This window comes from Coregonus lavaretus, assembly GCF_964263955.1.
Source record: "Coregonus lavaretus genome assembly, chromosome: 37".
Lineage (NCBI taxonomy): Eukaryota > Metazoa > Chordata > Actinopteri > Salmoniformes > Salmonidae > Coregonus > Coregonus lavaretus.
Genome location: NC_140024.1, coordinates 23,566,094 through 23,578,590, shown reverse-complemented (window position 1 = coordinate 23,578,590; position 12,497 = coordinate 23,566,094). Strand labels below are relative to the sequence as shown.

At 42.2% G+C, this 12,497-nt stretch overlaps 1 protein-coding gene across 1 annotated transcript in view; it reads right to left on the bottom strand.

Annotated features, from left to right (window-relative positions):
• Nucleotides 1-12,497, bottom strand: part of LOC311111668 (talin-2) — a 115,650-nt gene that overhangs the window by 68,755 nt on the left and 34,398 nt on the right. The window contains exon 2 of the mRNA XM_084154457.1: nt 6,404-6,451. The gene's annotated coding sequence lies outside the window, so the exon portion shown is untranslated. The remainder of the gene's footprint in view (nt 1-6,403; nt 6,452-12,497) is intronic.

Genomic DNA, 12,497 nt, shown 5'->3' with positions numbered 1-12,497 from the left:
AGGAAACAATTAATAGCCTAACCACATCATGTACACCTCTTCAACACACAATGGCTCATAGCCGTTAGCTACAGTCCCACAACACTTGCCCTTGTCTCTTACCATTTTCCAACAACTGGTATTTTATGAATTGAGGTGGTTTTTTGTAGGTGGTTAAATGACCAAGTCACAAATAACCAACATCCAACTAACAGTCTTCTACAGTCCAACACTGTTGGATAGATTAATTGTTATTAAATTGAGTAGGTTTTCATGTTGTTTCATGTTGCTGGTAGTGTCATAAATTCTCTCAAAAATAAACATCTGCCTTCAAAAAGGTCCAGCCAGTGGACCACCGGGGGAAAAGAGTGAACCTCCTGTCCTTACTCCCAGAGAGGATAGTCTTGGCAGTAGCTTAACCTCTCCACTTCACATCACACGGCTCACTCTGTCTGGTCAGCCTTGAAATGAGCCTCCTTAACCGTCCTGATCCATCTCAGTCGGGCATTGTTCTCACTACAAATACCATTAAGGGCTCTTAAAAAGTGCTTAAAGGGGCTCTACACTGCAACACTCAATTGATCTTCTTGGCAAGAGAACACACAATCAAAAGTATAGGCTCAACCCTGGCAAAGTTGACGATAAAGGTTAAGATATCGTAATAATTCCATGCAGAAGCGTTCGAAAATACACATTACCAAAAGTATGTGGACACCTGTTCGTCAAGCATCTCATTCCAAAATCACGGGCATTAATATGGAGTTGGTCCCCCCTTTGCTGCTATAACAGCCTCCACTCTTCTGGGAAGGCTTTCCACTTGATGTTGGAACATTGCTGCGGAGACTTGCTTCCAGCCACAAGAGCATTAGTGAGGTCGGGCACTGATGTTGGGTGATTAGGCCTGGCTCGCAGTCAGTGTTCCAATTCATCCTTAAGGTGTTCGATGGGGTTGAGGTCAGGGCTCTGTGCAGGCCAGTCAAGTTCTTCCACACAAATCTCGACAAACCATTTCTGTATGGACCTCGCTTTGTGCACGGGGCATTATCATGCTTAAACAGGATCTTCCCCAAACTGTTGCCACAAAGTTGGAAGCACAGAATTGTCTTTATGTCATTGTATGCTGTAGTGTTAAGATTTCCCTTCACTGGAACTAAGGGGCCTAGCCCGAACCATGAAAAACAGCCTCAGACCATTATTCCTCCTCCACCAAACTTTACAGTTGGCACTATGCATTGGGGCAGGTAGAGTTCTCCTGGCATCCGCCAAACCCAGATTAGTCCGTCGGACTGCCACTGCTCCAGAGTCCAATGGCAGCAAGCTTTACACCTCTTCAGCCGACGCTTGGCATTGCGCATGGTGATCTTAGGCTTGTGTGCGGCTGCTCGGCCATGGAAACCCATTTCATGAAGCTCCCGACAAACAGTTATTGTGCTGATGTTGCTTCCAGAGGCAGTTTGAAACTCTGTAGTGAATGTTGCAACAGAGGACAGACTATTTTTACGCGCTTCAGCACTCGGCGGTCCCGTTCTGTGAGCTTGTGTGACCTACCACCTCGCGGCTGAGCAGTTGTTGCTCCTAGATGTTTCCACTTCACAATAACAGCACTTACAGTTGACCGGGGCAGCTCTAGCAGAGCAGAAATTTGATGAACTGACTTGCTGGAAAGGCGGAATCCTATGACTGTGCCACGTTGAAAGTCACTGAGCTCTTCAGTAAGGCCATTCTACTGCCAATGTTTGTCTATGGAGATTGCATGGCTGTGTGCTCGATGTTATACACCTGTCAGCAACCAGTGTGGCTGAAATAGCCGAATCCACTCATTTGAAGGGGTGTCCACATACTTTTGTATATATAGTGTAAATAAATTAATTGGACCAGCGGTGGAAGAAAAATTACGTAGTGAATGGTAGCAGTAAAGAAAGTTTGCCATAAAAAATAAATACAAAAATTGAGTAAATATCAGCTAACTACTCAGCAAACACATATCATAACTGTTTTACTGACATACTATTCATTTAAACATTTTTCAAATGATCTACAACCCCTTTATAACATGATTTCGCGACCGCTGGTCGCATTTTCAATGTCAAACCTGTAAAATCAGCAACAGCGTCCAATTAATGTGTTTATTTTCGAACGCTCTGCATGGAATTATTACATGGTCTTAACCTGTATTTTTTCAAAATCAAATCAATGTTTATTGGTTGCGTACACAGATTTGCAGATGTTATCGCAGGTGCAGCGAAATGCTTGTGTTTCTAGCTCCAACAGTGCAGTAACGCCTAGCAACACAAAACAAACATAATCCAAAAAGTGAAATGAAAGAAATTAAGAAATGTCAGAACAAATCCAATTAACAACCCAAATAGCACTGCAAAAATAATCCTAATGCAATCTATCTGCATCTACACCGGATAAATTTACACAAGATATAATAAGATGGATATGTACAGCAGTAGATATATTAGAGCGAGCTATTTCAAGAATCCAGTATATAAATATGTGGTGTGTATAAACAGTGTAACTTAAATACAATGTACAGTGTAGAAATATTAGAATGAGCTACGTCGAGAATACAGTATATAAATACACAGTACAAAACCCCATAGCAAAATGGATTGAATTGCAGGAAATTAGCTAAAGATCTGCGCTTTTGACCAAGCATCCTGGAAAGCTTATGGAAACCACTATTTGATTGAGTAGGAAACCACTGCTTTCCCTCAGGAGAGGTTAGAGCTCTAAATATGAAAATTAGAACTAATTTGCCTTGCTCAACTAATGCCCCATATTTAGGTAATTATCCATTTGTAAGTAATTATAATGAATGGATCTGTTTTCACAAATTGTTACACTAACAGTGTAACACAAACCACCTGTAAGAAGCTATTAGGATATCAATTTCTCCTGGCTGTGGAAATAAGCCAGAACATATGCTTCTAACATTGAATATCACCATGACGAAAGTAAATTACTTATGCCTAATTGAGAAGTAATGAAATGATCCCAAAGCATCGTACAAACTAGGCTTTTCATTCATCGCAAGGGGACCGAGCGCACAAAAGAGGCACAACGGGATTCATAGCAGTGAAACAGTCCCAAGTGGCTCAGTTGGTAGAGCATGGCGCTTGCAACGCCAGGGTTGTGGGTTCGATTCCCACGGGGGACAAGTAGAGAAAAAAAGTATGAAAAATGTATGCACTCACTACTGAAAGTCGCTCTGGATAAGAGTGTCTGCTAAATTACAAAAAAATAATTAAAACAGAAATGAAATAAACATTTAGCTGATAGTACAATAGCTTCAAATATGAAAACTAGGGCAACGTACAACCCAAGCAACAGTGCAGTCCTCATCTTGATTGAAAACAACCTTTACAAGTCTTTCCATACAGATATTTGCCCGTAGTGATTATGCTGTAGCCGAGCACCAACAAACATCTCACACAGCCAAACTTGGCAGATATCCAAGGCACAACTTTGATTACTTATCTACGAATGCAGGCAAAACCAAACAGGAAAGATGGCCACTCATCTGAGTCCAGTCTCACCACACAATTGGCTCCAGTCGCTCCAGTTCTTTTTACTGAGCATTCCTTCTCAAGATGATTAACTACTATTCCAGATCTATAAACTGTGGAAATGAAGGCAACTGAACTGTACTCGTGTGTGTGTGTGTGTGTGTGTGTGTGTGTGTGTGTGTGTGTGTGTGTGTGTGTGTGTGTGTGTGTGTGTGTGTGTGTGTGTGTGTGTGTGTGTGTGCATGTGTAAAGTGATTCATAAATGAAGAAACAACCTTCACTATGGTTTTCTAGAATAATGTTTTCTCAACCACAAAATATCTGCTACTATTATGGTAATGGTTCAATAAGTGATCCATTAGCCCTGAGAGCTGATGCCCTCAGGAGAACAGGGACAGAACAGACCTATTCTCTACCCATGATGCTTCACTGATTGACCATGACTGGAGTGGACACCACAGAGAGCTACGAGAGAACATCAGCAGGACTTTAGTTGACAGAGATGAGAAGGTCATTGAGATCCATTAGCGAGGTCTAAGTGAACATTTCCCTTATTGGTACCAGAGGATAGGACACTCAGCAGTGTGCTGATGACAGCCGGCATATTTATACTTCCCTAGTTTCCCCTCTTTCCCTTTCTCCCTCAGACCACCAGCCACAATGCTAATGACCCACACAACACAGCAACCACTGCTGTGGATATGGTATTAACGACACACAGTGGGGGAAAACAGAGGTGTAATATAGATCATTTGGCTATACATGTCTAGAACCATTTTATCCCCGCTCTACTCCTAAACTTAGCATGTATGTCTTTAAACATACCACGTAGCTCGCCAGCGAAGCAAAGGCTTGAATAGGGTTCCAAATTAAATCTTTCATATAACCCTAGGACTTCATTCATCTCAGAAAAACTCAGATACCCACAGCTCCTCCAACTCATTTCAGAATCAAGTCGCATCGAGTAGCTGAGCACTGTGAGCACCATACATCCAGAGAGAGTTAATTGCTCTGTGAAACCAGTTGTAGAGTCAGCATTGAAGTACAGCACCCCCAGCCATGGAGAAACAAAAGTACAAACACGCAGGGCTGCAGTCCACAGCCCCAGCTACACAGCTCTCCTCTCCTCCTAGTGTGTGTGGAGGCTGGCTGCTGACTATTACTACAGTCAGCTAGCAGGAACAAACTATTACCACAGTCAGCTAGCAGGAACAAACTATTACCACAGTCAGCTAGCAGGAACAAAACTATTACCACAGTCAGCTAGCAGGAACAAAACTATTACCACAGTCAGCTAGCAGGAACAAACTATTACCACAGTCAGCTAGCAGGAACAAACTATTACCACAGTCAGCTAGCAGGAACAAACTATTACCACAGTCAGCTAGCAGGAACAAACTATTACCACAGTCAGCTAGCAGGAACAAACTATTACCACAGTCAGCTAGCAGGAACAAACTATTACCACAGTCAGCTAGCAGGAACAAACTATTACCACAGTCAGCTAGCAGGAACAAACTATTACCACAGTCAGCTAGCAGGAACAAACTATTACCACAGTCAGCTAGCAGGAACAAACTATTACCACAGTCAGCTAGCAGGAACAAACTATTACCACAGTCAGCTAGCAGGAACAAACTATTACCACAGTCAGCTAGCAGGAACAAACTATTACCACAGTCAGCTAGCAGGAACAAACTATTACCACAGTCAGCTAGCAGGAACAAACTATTACCACAGTCAGCTAGCAGGAACAAACTATTACCACAGTCAGTTAGCCGCAACAAACTATTACCACAGTCAGCTAGCAGGAACAAACTATTACCACAGTCAGCTCGCAGGACTGAACTATTACCACAGTCAGCTAGCAGGACCGAACTATTACCACAGTCAGCTAGCAGGACCAAACTATTACCACAGTCAGCTAGCAGGACCGAACTATTACCACAGTCAGCTAGCAGGAACAAACTATTACCACAGTCAGCTAGCAGGAACAAACTATTACCACAGTCAGCTAGCAGGAACAAACTATTACCAGTCAGCTAGCAGGACCGAACTATTACCACAGTCAGCTAGCAGGAACAAACTATTACCACAGTCAGCTAGCAGGACCGAACTATTACCACAGTCAGCTAGCAGGAACAAACTATTACCACAGTCAGCTAGCAGGAACAAACTATTACCAGTCAGCTAGCAAGACCGAACTATTACCAGTCAGCTAGCAGGACTGAACTATTACCACAGTCAGCTAGCAGGAACAAACTATTACCACAAACTCTGCCGCTACACAGCGAATATCACCAAGCACAAGTGGAGAACATGGGGGAGTGTAGTGTGGGTGTGTTTGCAGAGAGATACAGAACAAGTCTGAGTGTGCATATGAAATAGTCAGCCATCGAGAGGGGTGGGCATGGAGAGAGAAACATGCAGAAAGAGAGAGAAAGAGAGCTGGGAGGGAGAGAGGGCTGAGAGAGAGAGAGGGCTGAGAGAGGGAGAGATCTGGACTGCCTTCCTGCTATGCTCTGTTAACTCTTTCCACTCACTCTTTTACCCTCCACTTCCACAGGTCTCCTAGGCAACCAGGCAATGTTCGGGCCATTCTTTGCATAACTACCCTCTGACTATACAAACGTGACACTCCTGGGGCCACCAACGGTGACGGGATTAAAGGTACGGATGTCATGTAGTGTTTAAACAACACTCACGTACACCCCTATGACATGAACAATAATATATGCCACTTTGTGGCTTTACAAGTCTGGAAGCATAGGAAAACTATACTTCTAAGTATATTCTTTGCAAATGTTTGGAGATGGAGATGCCATTTAATGAAAGGTATGAACCATGTTTCTGAAGCTTTGATTTTAAAACAATAACCTTCATAATCTCTAAAATATTCAGTGTCTTACCTTATTGCTGAGGGTAATGCAGCCTAGTATATCTGCAGATATTCACAGCTGAAAAGAAAAAGAAAACTCATGAGATAATGCGTACAGAGATCAAATATAAAGAGGTTTCAAGAACAATACATAACAGATGAATGTATCCCACATGTTAGCAGCTTTACTAAACTAGTTCATTATTATCCCATAAAGATGCTACTAAGAGGCGGAATGTTCACAACTAGATATTTATTGGCCCTGATTATTTGCAGTACCCCATATGTCATTCTTTAATAGGCAGTGCTTGAGAATGAAGACACTGTTGAACGTGTCGGATAATTATCCATCAGCTAACAATCAGGACACTATGGCTGGTTAAATGAATGACCATTACTTAATAGGAATCAAACCTCAGGTCACTACAAAACAGAATACATTGAAAAGCAGAGACACCTAAGGGCATGACAGTCAATTCATATAACACAAGATCATACTCAAATGTCAGTTTTCAAGGATAGCCCGAGGACCAAAGAAAACTAATTCAGGAGGAAGTGAAAAAGGAGGTCAAATCAAACTGCTGCATTCAGCTGAAAGATAACAAGGGGCACTGGACATTGTAACTAATATCTGTTGTGAATTTGATCACCTGCTTACTCATCATTACTTCGATTGCACACCTCAGCTTTTAACTCTATGGGGGCTAACCCCCACAACCTGAAACACTGCTGATGTGTGGATTTTAACGCTAGCATGGCTAGCACCAACATCCTGAAAGACCCAATTCTGAAAGCCAAATGAGCTCAATTCAAACAAAACTGCCAGAGGCGCGGCCGATAGGTCGGTTTTAGGTTTCTTCTGGTAATGGATCTACAGCACATCACAGTCATTTCTGAAACTCCTCTGAGACGCAGTAAAAGACAATCAGGAGACAAGAAGTCCAGTCACAGCAAGTGAGGACAGAAACTGTGGAAAAGAGCACCAATGTCAATATAGTGACGAGGAAATGAAACGGACCTGCTTCTCAGATGGGGGTGAGATTATTTATTTTTCATTTATTTAACTAGGCAAGACAGTTGAGAACAAATTGTTATTTACAATGACGGCCTACCAAAAGGCAAAAGGCCTCCTGCGGGGACGGGGGTTGGGATTAAAAATAAAAAATATAGGACAACACACACATCACGACAAGAGAGACACCACAACACTACATACAGTAGCATGCGAAAGTATTCACCCCCCTTGGCCTTTTTCCTATTTTGTTGACTTACAACCTGGAATTAAAATTGATTTTTGGGGGGTTTGTATCATTTCATTTACACAACATGCCTACCACTTTGAAGATGCAAAATATTTTTTATTGTGAAACAAACAAAAACAAACAAAAAAAAGAAAACTTGAGCGAGTCAATACTTTGTAGAGCAACCTTTTGCAACAATTACAGCTGCAAGTCTCTTGGGGTATGTCTCTATAAGCTTGGCACATCTAGCCACTGGGATTTTTGCCCATTCTTCAAGGCAAAACTGCTCCAGCTCCTTCAAGTTGGATGGGTTCCGCTGGTGTACAGCAATCTGTAAGTCATACCACAGGTTCTCAATTGGATTGATGTCTGGGCTTTGACTAGGCCATTCCAAGACATTTAAATGTTTCCCCATTAACCACTCCAGTGTTGCTTTAGCAGTATGCTTACGGTCATTGTCCTGCTGGAAGGTGAACCTCCATCCCAGTCTCAAATCTCTGGAAGACTGAAACAGGTTTCCCTCAAGAATTTAGCGCCATCCATCATTCCATCAATTCTGACCAGTTTCCCTGCCGATGAAAAACATCCCCACAGCATGATGCCGCCACCACCATGCTTCACTGTGGGGATGGCGTTCTCGGGGTGATGAGAGGTGTTGGGTTTTCCTCGATGGCAAAAAAGCAAAATGTTTGTCTCATCTGACCAGAGTACCTTCTTCCATATGTTTGGGGAGTCTCCCACATGGCTTTTGGCGAACACCAAATGTGTTTGCTTCTTTTTTTCTTTAAGCAATGACTTTTTTCTGCCCATTCTTCCGTAAAGCCCAGCTCTGTGTAGTGTACGGCTTAAAGTGGTCCTATGGACAGATACTCCAATCTCCGCTGTGGAGCTTTGCAGCTCCTTCAGGGTTATCTTTGGTCTCTTTGTTGCCTCTCTGATTAATGCCCTCCTTGCCTGGTTCGTGAGTTTTGGTGGGCGGCCCTCTCTTGGCAGGTTTGTTGTGGTGTCATATTCTTTCCATTTGTTTATAATGGATTTAATGGTGCTCCGTGGGATGTTAAAAGTTTCAGATAATTTTTTATAACCAAACCCTGATCTGTACTTCTCCACAACTTTGTCCCTGACCTGTTTGGAGAGCTCCTTGGTCTTTATGGTGACGCTTGCTTGGTGGTGCCCCTTGCTTAGTGGTGTTGCAGACTCTGGGGCCACAGACTCTGGGGCCTTTCAGAACAGGTGTCTATATACTGAGATCATGTGACAGATCATGTGACACTTAAATAAAGTCCACCTGTGTGCAATCTAACTAATTATGTGACTTGGTTGCACCAGATCTTATTTAGGGGCTTCATAGCAAAGGGGGTGAATACATATGCACGCACCACTTTTCCGCTATTTATTTTTTATAATTTTTTTAAACAAGTTATTTTTTTCATTTCACTTCACCAATTTGGACTATTTTGTAGATGTCCATTACATGAAATCCAAATAAAAATCAATTTAAATTACAGGTTGTAATGCAACAAAATAGGAAAAATGCCAAGGGGGATGAATACTTTTGCAAGGCACTGTAAAGAGAGATGGGATGTACTGTACTCCAGCAACCTAGGCCTCATAAGCCCCCTCAACATAGTGTCCACCTAACCATGGTTGCTTCTGAAATGGCACCCCATTTTACTTTATAGTGCACTACTGTTTCTTGCAAATAAAGTAGTGCACAATAGACTATAGGGTTCAATTTCTGAAAATCAGTTTCTCTCACTTACTAAAGGCTATGAATACCTGGAAAATGATAGAATGAGGTGATAATTAATTGATCAGCTCAGGCTTCAGCTAAATAAATATTGTGAATGCTGAATGAGACTGATAGAGAAGATAGAGAAGAACCTTATGTACAGATGTGGGATGTTCATTTGATCACCCTGTTGCAGGAAATTCAAACTTGTAGCGTATTTAAGGTTTAAAAGGGTTTCTAAAGTTTGTAATTTCCACTTTAAAATGTCAGACTCGATTTGCCCTAACTAAAAATGTATCAACCCCCACATACAGTGAGGGAAAAAAGCATTTGATCCCCTGCTGATTTTGTACGTTTGCCCACTGACAAAGAAATGATAAGTCTATAATTTTAATGGTAGGTTTATTTGAACAGTGAGAGACAGAATAAGAAAAAAATCCAGAAAAACAAAAATGTTATAAATTGATTTGCATTTTAATGAGGGAAATACCCTGGATTTTTTGTTGTTATTCAGTCTCTCACTGTTCATATAAACTTACCATTAAAATTATAGACTGATCATGTCTTTGTCAGTGGGCAAACGTACAAAATCAGCAGGGGATCAAATACTTTTTTCCCTCACTGTAAATTGCCATTAATTATAATCCACATTTCCTGTTGCTGCAGGATTATTTTCCTACAGTGAGAAAATTGTCAAATGAATATCCTGCATCTGTACTACATGAAAGACACCTGCATTCCTGTCATTCGTTATTCTAAAGCCCCAGAGCTTTGGGGATAAACACTAAATTGTGCTTGATACAGCATTCAAAACTCCACCCTGATGAAGCCTACAGAAATGTCCCTACCTTGATAGTGTACAGTACGGAAGAGTCGGTCAACAGGTAGCCTAGGTGCTTTGATTTGAAAGAGATGGTTTTAACTTCTATTTTTTGTTTTATTTTTTAACCTTTATTTAAAAATAGGCAAGTCAGTTAAGAGCAAATTCTTATTTACAATGACGGCCTACCCCGGCCAAACCCTCCCCTAACCCGGACAACACTGGGCCAATTGTACGCCGCCCTATAGGACTCCCGATCACGGCCGGATGTGATACAGCCCGGGATCGAACCAGGGTCTGTAGTGATGCCTCTAGCACTGAGATGCAGTGCCTTAGAACGCTGCTCCACTCGGGAGTAGTTGGCATCTTTGGCTGATTTGATGACATTTAACGAAATCCTGCTTTCAGAAAGTGTAGGGTAATATTTGGTGGGAACACCATCTCATTCCCTGGAGGGTTGTAGAGGTGGGGCACACAGGGTCATATCACCACTGCAATCTGAGGAGTAACAATGCACGACATGAGACTCCATTGTTGGGCTACATTTGTCAACTATTTCCACTGTTTTTCATACAGCAAGTTGGACAGATTGCGGGCCCTGCAGACAACGTGGTGCCAGGGGAAACATACCAGCCAGCGGTGAAAATAGCTTTTTAATAAAGCAGCACTCTATGGTATCCCAATTTAACACTATTCCCTCACCACTCCCATTCACTTTCAACAACAGTCTGATTAACACTAGAACTGCTGGGCCTCGGGGGACCAGCTTCTTTTTATAACAACATTTTAAAAATACCCCACAAAGATGCACGGTCAGCAAGATGCGTGGTCAAATGACAAACATCAGTAGCCTAAACATAACTATAATTATGTGAATATCAGCACAAAAGCAATAATGGCATTATACTGAACACAAGTGTCGATATGACAGCAGTCCAAGAGTCAATTATTTTCAGCTCGTGCTTACATGGTGTGCGTCTTCACGCAATGGCATCAGGTGGAGCATGTCCATGTTACATAAACAACGGAAGCCGGCGAGTGCGCTGCTGATGGTTTTTGCTTGAGTTGTAGGGCCTGCTCTCTCAGTGATGACATTTTGTGCTGATAATCAGCCTGTAGCATCGTCACCGGCTTGTTCGACCCAAATAGTGCCATCCCTTCCTCTCTCCGGTCTCACCGTTTCATTTGGTGGTGGCGCAGGCACCTGCTCAGTGCGCACCGTTATGGCTTTTTTTGCGCTTAGACCTCGGAGGTGTAGGTTCAGGCTTGCTTCAGAATCAGAAGAACAATCAGATGTCATTCATTTCTTCCCCACCATCAGAGTCATTTTCATTCAGATTTTGTATGAACGCTAACGCAGCATGTGCATCCATTGGTCTTGGTCTTCTTGCCATTTTAAATTACGCACACTCTCACTGTGTACTCCAAGTAGGCCAGCTTAGACTGATAAGACTGCTTTTTATTTGGTGTACCGATATAGGGTACGTACCATTTTGAGATTATAATTAGAATAGATCAATACAATGACCCTCCCTGTTCATCATTCACAAATTGGTGATTACATAATTATGCTTATTTCGCTTCCCCTCGCTCATCAACTCACCCATTCTCCCCATCATACTTTACTTAATTTATTTCATCTGTTGTTATACCTGTGAAATTATTGTTGGTATAGTTTAGGTTCATTTGAAGCAATTATCGGGGTGATTATCAACTGCGCACGGCACCTTCAACTGTCGGGAGAAGGAGGGGAGCAGGCCCTCCTGTTGGGAGAGGGGAACGGGGAAAACCATTCCGAAAATGACAAGCCCTTTAGATGTTGTACACATGAAATTGAGTAATTCCTAATTTTATCTACAACGTTCAATTCCATTTTGTTGCGACTCAAGCGATACCTTGGTCCATTCTACATGTAACTGCCAAAATAAAGGAAAAACTTAAGTAAATGAGGGATACAAAGTATACTGAAAGCATGGGGTGCTTCCACACAGGAAGTTCCAGACACTTGTAGAATCTATGCCAAGGTGCATTGACGCTTTTCTGGCAGCTCGTGGTAGGCCAACGCCCTATTAAGACACTATGTTGGCGTTTCCTTTATTTTGGCAGTTACCTGTAGCAGCAGGCTACACAGACAATGGAACAGCTGGATAGGGGAAACAGGTCGAGTCACGAAAAAGGGAAAGTAACGTTGCGGATAAAGTTCGGATTGACACAATTTCATGTGTACAACATCTAACGACCTGCATCACTATACTGAGAGCGTTGCCATTTGTAGATGGACGTTTTGGGGTGTTTTTGGAACCTTTGTTCATGTTTAAAAAAAAACATGAAA